The sequence below is a fragment of the Dermochelys coriacea genome, chromosome 2 (assembly GCF_009764565.3).
Source record: "Dermochelys coriacea isolate rDerCor1 chromosome 2, rDerCor1.pri.v4, whole genome shotgun sequence".
Taxonomy (NCBI): Eukaryota; Metazoa; Chordata; order Testudines; family Dermochelyidae; genus Dermochelys; species Dermochelys coriacea.
Window position 1 is genome coordinate 203,363,221 of NC_050069.1, and position 12,514 is coordinate 203,375,734.

At 37.8% G+C, this 12,514-nt stretch overlaps 1 protein-coding gene across 2 annotated transcripts in view; it reads right to left on the reverse strand.

Annotated features, from left to right (window-relative positions):
- KCNH8 (potassium voltage-gated channel subfamily H member 8) overlaps positions 1-12,514 on the reverse strand; it is a 412,103-nt gene that overhangs the window by 356,368 nt on the left and 43,221 nt on the right. The gene's annotated exons all lie outside the window — the stretch shown is intronic.

Genomic DNA, 12,514 nt, shown 5'->3' on the forward strand with positions numbered 1-12,514 from the left:
CTGTGTCCTGAAATTCTACTGCAGCATTTGGAACAGGAGATTGCAGTCATCCAAAACACAATGCTATTATACATTGATGTAATGTTATTATGCTGACCTCCCCAAGCATGTCAACTTTACATGATTGTTTATTGGCACTAATCTCCATTTAAACACAATACCTCCTTTCTCTTCTCTCCCTTCTTGGTTGCTAATAAAGAATATTGACTGCTTTCTCTCTCCTTCCTGGGCACTGGGAAGAAATATCAATTGGTTTTCCTTTTTTCCCCTTAGTTCTGACTCCTTGGTGGGACTGGAAAGAATGATGAAATTCCAGTCCATTTTTTCAGTGCTCCTTGAGCTATATTGTGCTTCACGAGGTATGAGGAGTGTTCCTGTGATCAACACTCACTGCCTCAGATGTAGTCTCTACAAAAACTGAATGCAGTGCCTTGAAGATACTCTGTAATCACAGGTTGAGGATCACTTATTTACAGGAGTCTTCCTAGTTTATTCTGGGATGATTCTCACAGGGATAATTGCTTCCAAAATGAGAGGCTTTTACGTTCCTTATCAAAAAGGGAATACCTGTAGATTTACCAAACATTGAATACTGAGAATTTTAAAAAAGGGTTTGATTCTACTATAATTTGTTTCTCAATTAATCGAATGACTGATCATAGGTCCTAAACCTCAGTGTCCTTGTTTAGTATTAATATGCCACTACTTTTGGTCCCCCTGCCTATGCAAATCCCTGCTACAGCTACTTATTTATTTGATTATCTTTCCTTTCCCAGGCACCATGCTTACTCACCTCTATATTTCTCCAGGTCAATCTCCAATAAATACCATTTCCCAAAAAACACCAACCCCTTTCAAACTATTACTCATTTACTGAATATAGAACTAAATGCATGAACGATGGGATTAGCATCTGAGGAGAAACAGTTACAAGTAAATGACTGCTTCCAAAGCGCTCCCTGGAAATTAAGCAGAAACTTGGGCCAGATCCTCTGCTAGTGTCAAATGGCATGATTCCATTGGTATTATATTAATTTACTTCATTGGTATTATATTAATTTACATCTGATGAGGATCTGGCCCAATACTTGGATTCATTATACCTAAAATTTTAGTGGATATTGTATATCAAATTCAGAAAACAAATCCAGAAATCTCAGAATATCTAGAAAGATATTTTATTGAGGCTACCAGTTTAGTCACTTCATTTGCAGCCTAACCCTGCAAACTCTTACTCATATGAGCAGACTTGACTCTTATTAGTAAAAGTTTGCAGGTCTGGGCCTTTGAATTGTGATTAAGTGAAAGTTCAAAGTTATGGGGCCTGATTCTTATCTCACCCTTTTATAAATCAGACCTCCACTGAAGTCATACCACTGTAAAGCCAAAAAAGGTTATATCTTTGGTTATCTCAGTAGGAATTATCTACTTAATTGATTACCATTTTTGTATATATGGCAATTTCCTTTATTCCCAGCATTCTTTAGGAGGCAGTAACAACTTTAAGTCACTCTATCCAAAAGCTCAATTTGAAGCAATTCCAGGACAGGCAGAAGAGCTGGGTGAATCTGAATTTCATTCTAAATCATACCATGTACAATTGTGAAAAACATACTATCCATTTTTTTAAAAAAGGGGGTGAAGTGGAGTAAGGGCAGAGGAAGATGAATCAGAGTAGCCTATAAAAAAAAAACTACAATGAACTGTACTTATCTTGGGAAAATATGGATTTTTAACAATATGTGGAGTAATTCTGTAAAGAGTGAGCTTTACTAAATTGAAAGTCATACGATTACTGGCTTTGCTTTTATACATCAGTTTAATTTCTAATAATGGACTTGCCTTAACTATTTTCATTTTATCTTGCCTTTGTCTTTTAATTATCATTGAATGATGAACTTTGTTTAATAATGTGAAGACTGTGGATGGAGGAGTTGTTTGCTTGTTCTACTAATTTCCTATATTCATATTCTCCACTGCTAGCCTATCTTGTTCATGCTGGTTAAAAGAAAACTTAGTTATTCCTCCACTTATTTGCGCTTATCTTTCTAAAAAGAAGCTGTTCCTCACGAAGTCATGAATTTCACATTTTTGCAGTCTCTATAAAAAGAAACTTCAGATAAAGAAATATACTTGAAATATGCTGTGAATATCACCTTCTGAGAAACCCAGCTTCTTTAATAGCTGCCTCTAATATTACAGGTTTCAGAGTAGCAGCTGTGTTGGTCAGTGGATGCATCCGATGAAGTGAGCTGTAGCTCACGAAAGCGTATGCTTAAATACATTTGTTAGTTTCTAAGGTGCCACAAGTACTCCTTTTCTAATATTACTGATAATAATGATGGTTTACAAATTATGCTCATTTCTATTCAAGACCAATGGAGGTATGAAGAAAAATTATACCTAGCTTCCTACCAGTCACAACTATCAAAGTAATGCTTAAGTCAGACCTATGTATTTTCCAACACATCATTCCTAGGATCATAAGCCATTTGGAGGCAACACATCAGCTAAAGTGAGAAAACCAGTACTATATTTCATCTACTTTATTATTGTTCTACATATATCTTGACAGAGAATTAGTATGATTTTATTTTTCACTGAATATACAAAATAGATGTGGTAATAATTGCATCTGAAGTTTTCTGTGTTGTAATTGATGAAAACCCAACAAGTTTTCCTTAATCATTTGTTCATATTTAAAAACAAGTGGCCCATATACTGACACCTTTATTCAGATTAGGATGATTTGCCCCTTCAATACACCCTGAGTAAGAGGCAGCAGTAGCTGTGCTGTCCCCAGGCAGTACGTGGAATGAGCTGCACCTCAGACACAAAATCTGGTTTCTGCTTTCCCCATAGGGTGGGGTTGTGGTGGGAAAGTAAGCTATGTCAGCCCTTCTCCTGATACATCTTATGTCCCTGGCTGTGCTTACTCAGATGCAGGGGCTGGAAAGAGAGGTGAAGTCAAGGCTCTACCCATTCTCAGCTACTGCTGGCCCACTACCAGCCTACCTGCACAGGAGGAATAGCAGTGTCCCAACAACAATTGCTTTTCTTCCCCCAGGTTTCTACCCACAATACAGGAGTCTAGGGATGGGAGTCAGAGGGCTCCGTACAGATCATTAAGCTTGCTCTGCTTGGAGTCCGAATGAAATTAATGCAAGTATTCATGGTCTAAGGTACTACTGAATGAGAGTATGGGTGGCAGAATCTGCCCAAAGTGTTTTGACCGTGCTCCTACTCCTTTTATAACTGAGTTTTATTCAGATGAATGTTCAAGTAAAACAAATTTAGACAGGATCTGGAATTATATATGGGATGGAGCACTTCTTGATGTAGAAAGGGTGAGGCTTCCCAAAACCCTTTTCTAAAGCAATGGCACAGATGCCATTAAAGTCAGATAAGGAACTCATTGCAGCCTTCATAGCTAGTACCATGCACATAAATTAGTGTGGACCAGATAGTTAATCCCTTACTCACAGCGATGAGCAGTTTCTCAGATAAGCAGTTTGGTTAACATTTTAGCTATGTTGGGCCCCAATCCTGCCAATGCTTACAAATGCATTTAACTTTAAACATGAGTAGTTCCACTGAAATCCAGGAGACTACTTACATGCCTGAAGCTAGTCATGTCTATAAACAGGACTGGTGCCTAACACAGAGTATGAAATACTCATAGCAAACTATTAGTTATCAATCCATAGAGGAAAAACAATGGAAAAAAATCAATGTATAAAAATATTTATCTGTAACAAAAAATAAACACACCATGATTTCCTTGAATGTATTTGTTGTTGATCTCATTGTGAACATTTCACATGCAGAAAAGAGCTAAAATTGTTGAATAAATTTGCCATAAGTTATTCCTCAGCTATAGTCATCTGTGTTGTTCTTACAGTAATTCAAGAGAATGAAGTGTTTCTTTATTGGTTAAAGTGTATTATTGAACTCGCTAACTGGCAATTGGCTGCATTCTGAGATAGCTCCTGTCTGTGTACATTGCCAAGGAAAGTTCATGAGAAAGCATTTAATAACTAGCCTGAATACTGAAGTAATTAATTACAACAGCATCTAGTGTCTGACAGTCTAGAACACGTAGCAGAGAAAAGATAGTAATTAAATACACTACAATAAAGTCTGCTGCATTCTTTGAAAAATGAAATCCATGGGGGAAACAATGGTGTTTCCTATATTAAGTACCATTTTCTTTAAGTGAATACAGTATTATCCTGTATGTTTTATACATCATAACCTGCCATACAAAGAACATACAAAGAACTGCTTGTACTGAATTCCATGTGTTCCAAAATAGAGATCCATAGCAATTACGTTAACATTTTATGTAAAGAAAAGTACCTTGGTCTCCATTCGTGTTCAGTACTTATACAATTCTGCTAATTTATCATTTATCTTTATAACCTTATAAACTAGGTTATATCATTAATAATCATAGCCCCTAGAACCTGCACTCAAAATTTACCAGCAGAGGTAAATTTTATATTAGATTTGCAGAAAAAAATATACATACAACAATTTAAGACTAGCTACATAATATACAGGTTCATAACTCTACATACACCTTTCTAAATACATCTTTGTACACACATACCATTTTAAAAAAATGTACACAGAAAAACACACTGATGTGAGTTTTTGTTTATCAGTAGTTCTCAGAGTATTCATAGATTCATAGAGTTTAAGGCCAGAATGGACCATTAGATCATCTAGTTTGACCTCCTTCCTGTATATCACAGACAGTACGTGGGGTAACTAGGTGGAACGTAATGGAGTCCAACAGCTATAGCGGCTCAGCTGCCAGTGATCTTCAGAGAATTTACAGGTTACCACAGAGAGCTGGTTAATCAGATGGTAGACTCTTCCTCCTGCTAAACTCCATTAAAATAGTTAAGAATGCATGAATGCACACTTTCTTAACACTACTTTTCTTACAGTAATTGCTGTAGTTGCCATGGAGATGTTATCCTTTATCACTGAGAGAAGATATAATCCAGTCAATCCTGGGATGTGGTCCATGCTGTGAAAACCTGTATATTTCAAACTACGGTGGCAAATTCCTCATTAGATTCATACTTGTATGCCCACGTTGTAAGGGGGGAACACTTTACATCAGTTACGCTAATGTAAATCCTGAGTAATTGCACTAAACAGTGAAGTTTACAAGTCAATGAGTCATTCCGAATTTGCACTTGTAAAACTGGAGATGAGAACCTTGCCCCAAAATTTCAAGTACATCGGAGCTCAGATAAGATGAAAGTAAGAAATCACCTTTTATATCTCAATCACTTTTTAAAAACATTTACCAATTTTCTTTTTTTATTTTTAATTTTAATGAGTGCATATCCTCTTTGTGTGGTATTACAGTAGTAAAGAAAATCATCTAATTTAGGACAGGTTTCTAATGACTAACTGTACATACTCACCAAAATTCACTCATGGATTTATGATGAATAAAAGATTTTTAGTGCACTCCAATAGCCAACAGATAAACCTTTAATTAATTCTTGTCAATGCTGATGCCAAAAGGCATCCAATTTCACCCAACCAAAAACTGTTAGAACTTAATTTAACTTTAACTTCCCAGATATAGACTGGAGGACCAGTGCTAGTAATAATAATAGGGCTCAGATTTTCCTAGATGCGATAGCTGATGGATTCCTTCGTCAAGTAGTTGCTGAACCGACTAGAGGGGATGCCATTTTAGATTTAATTTTGGTGAGTAGCGAGGACCTCATAGAAGAAATGGTTGTAGGGGACAATCTTGGCTCAAGTGATCATGAGCTAATTCAGTTCAAACTAAATGGAAGGATTAACAAAAATAAATCTGCAACTAGGGTTTTTGATTTCAAAAGGGCTGACTTTCAAAAATTAAGGAAATTAGTTAGGGAAGTGGATTGGACTGAAGACTTTATGGATCTAAAGGTAGAGGAGGCCTGGGATTACTTTAAATCAAAGCTGCAGAAGCTATCGGAAGCCTGTATCCCAAGAAAGGGGAAAAAATTCATAGGAAGGAGTTGTAGACCAAGCTGGATGAGCAAGCATCTTAGAGAGGTGATTATGAAGAAGCAGAAAGCATACAGGGAGTGGAAGATGGGAGGGATCAGCAAGGAAAGCTACCTAATTGAGGTCAGAAGATGTAGGGATAAAGTGAGAGAGGCTAAAAGTCGAGTAGAGTTGGACCTTGCAAAGGGAATTAAAACCAATAGTAAAAGGTTCTATAACCATATAAATAAGAAGAAAACTAAGAAGGAAGAAGTGGGGCCGCTTAACACTGAGGATGGAGCGGAGGTTAAAGATAATCTAGGCATGGCCCAATATCTAAACAAATACTTTGCCTCAGTCTTTAATAAGGCTAAAGAGGATCTTGGGGATAATGGTAGCATGACAAATGGGAAGGAGGATATGGAGGTAGATATTACCATATCTGAGGTAGAAGCGAAACTGAAACAGCTTAATGGGACTAAATCGGGGGGCCAGATAATCTTCATCCAAGAATATTAAAGGAATTGGCACCTGAAATTGCAAGCCCATTAGCAAGAATTTTTAATGAATCTGTAAACTCAGGAATAGTACCGAATGATTGGAGAATTGCTAATATAGTTCCTATTTTTAAGAAAGGGAAAAAAGTGATCCGGGTAACTACAGGCCAGTTAGTTTGACATCTGTAGTATGCAAGGTCCTGGAAAAAATTTTGAAGGAGAAATTAGTTAAGGACATTGAAGTCAATGGTAAATGGGACAAAATACAACATGGTTTTACAAAAGGTAGATCGTGCCAAACCAATCTAATCTCCTTTTTTGAAAAAGTAACAGATTTTTTAGATAAAGGAAATGCAGTGGATCTAATTTACCTAGATTTCAGTAAGGCATTTGATACCGTGCCACATGGGGAATTATTAGTTAAATTGGAGAAGATGGGGATCAATATGAACATCAGAAGGTGGATAAGGAATTGGTTAAAGGGGAGACTGCAACGGGTCCTACTGAAAGGCGAACTGTCAGGTTGGAGGGAGGTTACCAGTGGAGTTCCTCAGGGATCGGTTTTGGGACCAATCTTATTTAATCTTTTTGTTACTGACCTTGGCACAAAAAGTGGGAGTGTGCTAATAAAGTTTGCAGATGATACAAAGCTGGGAGGTATTGCCAATTCGGAGAAGGATCGGGATATTATACAGGAGGATCTGGATGACCTTGTAAACTGGAGTAATAGTAATAGGATGAAATTTAATAGTGAGAAGTGTAAGGTTATGCATTTAGGGATTAATAACAAGAATTTTAATTATAAGTTGGGGACGCATCAATTAGAAGTAACGGAAGAGGAGAAGGACCTTGGAGTATTGGTTGATCATAGGATGACTATGAGCTGCCAATGTGATATGGCTGTGAAAAAAGCTAATGCGGTTTTGGGATGCATCAGGAGAGGCATTTCCAGTAGGGATAAGGAGGTTTTAGTACCGTTATACAAGGCACTGGTGAGACCTCACCTAGAATACCGTGTGCAGTTCTGGTCTCCCATGTTTAAAAAGGATGAATTCAAACTGGAGCAGGTACAGAGAAGGGCTACTAGGATGATCCGAGGAATGGAAAACTTGTCTTATGAAAGGAGACTTAAGGAGCTTGGCTTGTTTAGCCTAACTAAAAGAAGGCTGAGGGGAGATATGATTGCTCTCTATAAATATATCAGAGGGATAAATATAGGAGAGGGAGAGGAATTATTTAAGCTCAGCACCAATGTGGACACAAGAACAAATGGGTATAAACTGGCCACCAGGAAGTTTAGACTTGAAATCAGACGAAGGTTTTTAACCATCAGAGGAGTGAAGTTTTGGAATAACCTTCCAAGGGAAGCAGTGGGGGCAAAAGATCTATCTGGTTTTAAGATTCTACTCGATAAGTTTATGGAGGAGATGGTATGATGGGATAATGGGATTTTGGTAAGTAATTGATCTTTAAATATTCAGGGTAAATAGGCCAAATCCCCTGAGATGGGATATTAGATGGATGGGATCTGATTTACTATAGAAAACTCTTTCCTGGGTATCTGGCTGGCGAATCTTGCCCATGTACTCAGGGTTTGGCTGATTGCCATGTTTGGGGTCAGGAGGGAGTTTTCCTCCAGGGCAGATTGGAGAGGCCCTGGAGGTTTTTTTTGCCTTCCTTTGTAGCATGGGGCATGGTTGACTGGAGGGAGGCTTCTCTGCTCCCTCGAAGTTTTGAACCATGATTTGAGGACTTCAATAGCTCAGACATGGGTGAGGTTTTTCATAGGAGTGGGTGGGTGACATTCTGTGGCCTGCGCTGTGCAGGAGGTTGGACTAGATGATCAGAGTGGTCCCTTCTGACCTTAGTATCTATGAATCTATGAATTTTTCCTTTTCTGGAGATCTCTTACTGAAGGCATAACTTATTTCTTAACAAAAAAAAAACAAACCCTGTTCTGCATTTGTGTACACCAATCACACATTGGTCACCTAATCTGTAGGTAGAGGATTTCTTTGCTTGTGTTTTTAATGGAAGTATTAATCATCATCTCCCATTGTTTCACTTTTCTTTGGTACTAAAGAGTCATCAGAACAGATTATAGGTGCAGAAGACATCTTTACATTTCTCCAGCAATGTAAAGTTATGTGGAAATGGCTTACCCAGCCAATAGAGAATACACCCAGTATAAAGAAATTTTCAGGTGATGAAGACATGTTAGAGTGGTTCATGCACCATTTTCCACTGCAGTTACTATGAAAGTAAGACTGAGGGAAAAAACAGCTTTTGTTGTATTTGGCCCTATACCCCGCTAAACCGCAACTGCTGAAACAGCACTATGGGGCAGATGGCAACTGGCATAATATAGAGAAGTCTTCACATTGTTCTGCTTTAAGTTTAAGTCTAAACAGTTCTCAGAAACAAAACTAGTTTGGATAAAACCTATTCAGACCCCACCTCTCCTCCTACCACATCAAATCAAAACGATTGTGAAAGTACTTCCGAAACCCTCTGCAACCACCAAACAGCCCATGGGACTCGTACAGAAATCTCTTCCCTCCACCTTACCTTCCAACTCCTTCTAGGACAGATAGAAAGATTCACTCTCTCTCCCACACTGAGATGAATTGGAATCTATGTAGTCCACATAGGAAAAAATATTAATGGAAAATAGCAAGGAAAGCAATTTTGCAAAATTTCATTTGATAATATCTGCAGTGCAGACATTTTAGTCTATAAGTACCATAACTGCAGTAGTGTTATTTTGCCTTTAGAGAACACTAGTACAAAATACAGTACACATTTACAGTATACAAAATCCAAAGCTGTGGTTACATAAGAGTAGAAGTACTGCCAATTGCACAATCGGGCTAACTTGTGCACACATTTTCATTCTGGGCAATTCCAAATGTATGGTTTAACACAAGTAAACCTAATTTTAGTTGATTGAACTGTTTAAGGTAGAAAGAATTCTAAGGATCATCTTACTGTGAACTCATTTTAATTTTGGTGTGACAAAGGCTGATATCAGTCAATAAGAGATCTATAATATGAAGAATTAAGTTGAGAATGTGTTATGAAGGTCTATAGGCTACATTTCTAAAGACAAAGTTGAATGGAATGGCTCTCACATGGCAGACCAGAAGCTTGGGCCACAAATTTGAAAAGCATACCTATTCAAAAGGGCACATAAGCATATGCTGAAATCCCATTGTCCCCTAGAATTCTCCCCCTCCCACTTCTCTCCTCTCCCCTACACACCACCTAATGGAGGGGAAAATTCTTAGAGATGACACTTCTGCAGATGCTTGACTTGAAGCACGTGCTGAAGAGCTTTCCTGTATCAGGGCTATGAGGAGGAAATTAACTATTTGAAACATTAGCAGCATTCCTGAATACTTTCTTCTTCCTTTCCTGATGATCCAAAATACCCACAGAGAGATGAGTGGAGGATGCTTGGTATAATAAACCAGAATAACTATATGTTGTTCTATAATGGGGAGAGAGATGATGTTAGTGCATACTTATCAAAGGAACCAAAACACTGACCAGGAACTTGAACAACAGCTCTTGAGATAGAGAGGACAGGGAAGGGAGAGATCTCTGACAAAAATGGTCAGAAAGTGACTGTTTTTAAATGTAACTAAAGAAAATTCCTGCTTATGTGGAAAGTAAATTCAGGTCATGTTACCCCATTTTGCTTTGCAAGGCTTTCAGGTAAGGTCTAATATGCCAAACTGTTTTGTTTTGTTTTTATGATTCTCTCTCAATAAATCCTGCTTTAAACACAAATGTATTATGGACTGCTGCATGGATATCATGCATGCAGTCCAAAAATATGTAAAACTCTTCAAACACCCAAGGAGAGGTAGTGAAGGATAAAGTGAGTATGGACTCAGAGGTCTCAATCAAAAAAGGTACAGACCAAAGAGATCAGGTTCTATCCCAGATGTTATGTCATGAGGGCTGCAGTCAGATACAAAGAAGAACACATGCAGACCAAGGAGGAGAAGGGTGCTGATGACAACGTAGGTGATATTTGGTAATCCAAAAAACCATTCAGACTGATATCCATCCCTCTATATTTATGACAGTAGGTTAACAACCTTCCTGTATACAGTACTATAAAACCCCTCGTGGCCAGAGGCACAAAATCCTTTTACCTGCAAAGGGTTAAGAAGCTCAGGTAACCTGGCTGGCACCTGACCAAAAGGACCAATAAGGGGAAAAATACTTTCAAATTTTGGGGTGAAGAGAAGGGAAAGTTTTGGTCTGTCTGTTCTGTGTGTTTGCTGGACATAGATCAAGGAAGCAAGCAATCTAACTCCGTTAGAATTAGTTAGTGCTAGCAAGGGAATGCGTTAGCTTATTTTTGTTTTGGCTTGTGATTTTCTCTGTGCTGAGAGGAAGGTTTATTCCTGGTTTTCTTTTTGTAACTTTAAAGTTTGGCCCAGAGAGAAATCCTCTGTGTTTTTTAATCCGATTTCTCTGTACGATTATCTTCCATTCTAATTTTACAGAGGTGCTTCTTTTACCTTTTTTCTTTCTAATAAAGTTTTCTTTTAGAATCTGATTGGGGTTTTTTTTTCTGTGTCCTAAAAAAACCCCAAAGTTGGTCTGTGCTCATCTTGTTTATTCTCAAGCCTCCTCAGGAAAGGGGGGCAGGGGTTTGGGGGAAATATTAGGGGGAGTAGGAACTCCAAGTGGTCCTTTCCCTGTGTTTGTCTAAATCATTTGGTGGTAGCAGTGTTACCTAATCCAAAGTACAAGGGAGAATTTGTGCCTTAGGGAGTTTTTAATCTAATCTAAACTGGTAGAAATAAGTTTAGGGGGTCTTTCATGTGGGTTCCCACATCTGTACCCTAGAGTTCAGGGTGGGGAGGAAACCCTGACACCTACTAATAAGAGTCACAAGAAGCTTTAATATTCAAACTTTTCAGGAACAGAATCACTTCTTAAATTAGCTAACTGACTTTTTGAGTGCCATCAGTATAAGATTTTGTATTCCAGTGAATATTTCAACAGCTTGTCATTATCAAAGTAATAAGATTATGTGCATTTTACCAAAGGTTGGGTTGTTTTGTTTTTTTGCAAAAATCTTTGTAGCAAATTGCTCTATTTTAAAATATGTCTCAATATATTTTAAAATGGCAATATCTTCAATAAATGATAAACATTTGACTTTGGCTTTCTGAAAAAAATTCTATCAGAGTCATGTATGTTTTTCTTAAAATTAGAGTTGGATCCCTTCATAGCCTGAAATGCTTAACATATGTTCTTCAAAATTCTTCCACGCTTCAGAGTGTTTGACTCCAGACACACACGTTTATTATGTTTCAGAAGCTGGAGCTCTAGAAAGGGATGCAATTTGGCCAAAAGGAAGAACTCTTAGTACAGCACAATGCGTTCAAGTTCCCCCTCATCCCACCCCATTTACAACACTAATTTGGACTCACTTAAATTCAATCTATATTTAGAGTGCAAGTACATGAGACAAAACAATATTCTCAATAGTCTTTCTAATGTGGTGAAAGAGTTAGCTAGTAACACATTGTAATGGGGTTCTTCTCCAATGCTAGCATCTCTCTCACATGCACCACATTTAGAAAAAAGTTATATTCATTTTAGTCCCAAAGTTATTCACATTCCATCCAAATTTGATGTCCACTTTTATCGCTGAAGATTATTTAACTCAGAAAAAGAATACTGAAACTGATATTATAGGGGCGGGGGAGTGTGGTGGAGAAGACAACTTATTTGCACCAATGGAATGAATCCCAAAACATTTTACATTTTTATAGGAATTTTTTTCTTGCACCCCTCACCCTTTTTTGCTTATTACTCATTGTGTCTCACATTTGGGCCCTGGCAGATTGACAGGTATGCAAGCTAGCTAGGCTGTGGGTGGGTGAAAGAGTGATGTTAGGGAAAATGGAAAATTAAAGAAAATGTCTTGTGGCGTATGCTGCCTATAGTCTATCCCAGGAGAGAGAGGTAAGTGTTTGATAGATCTG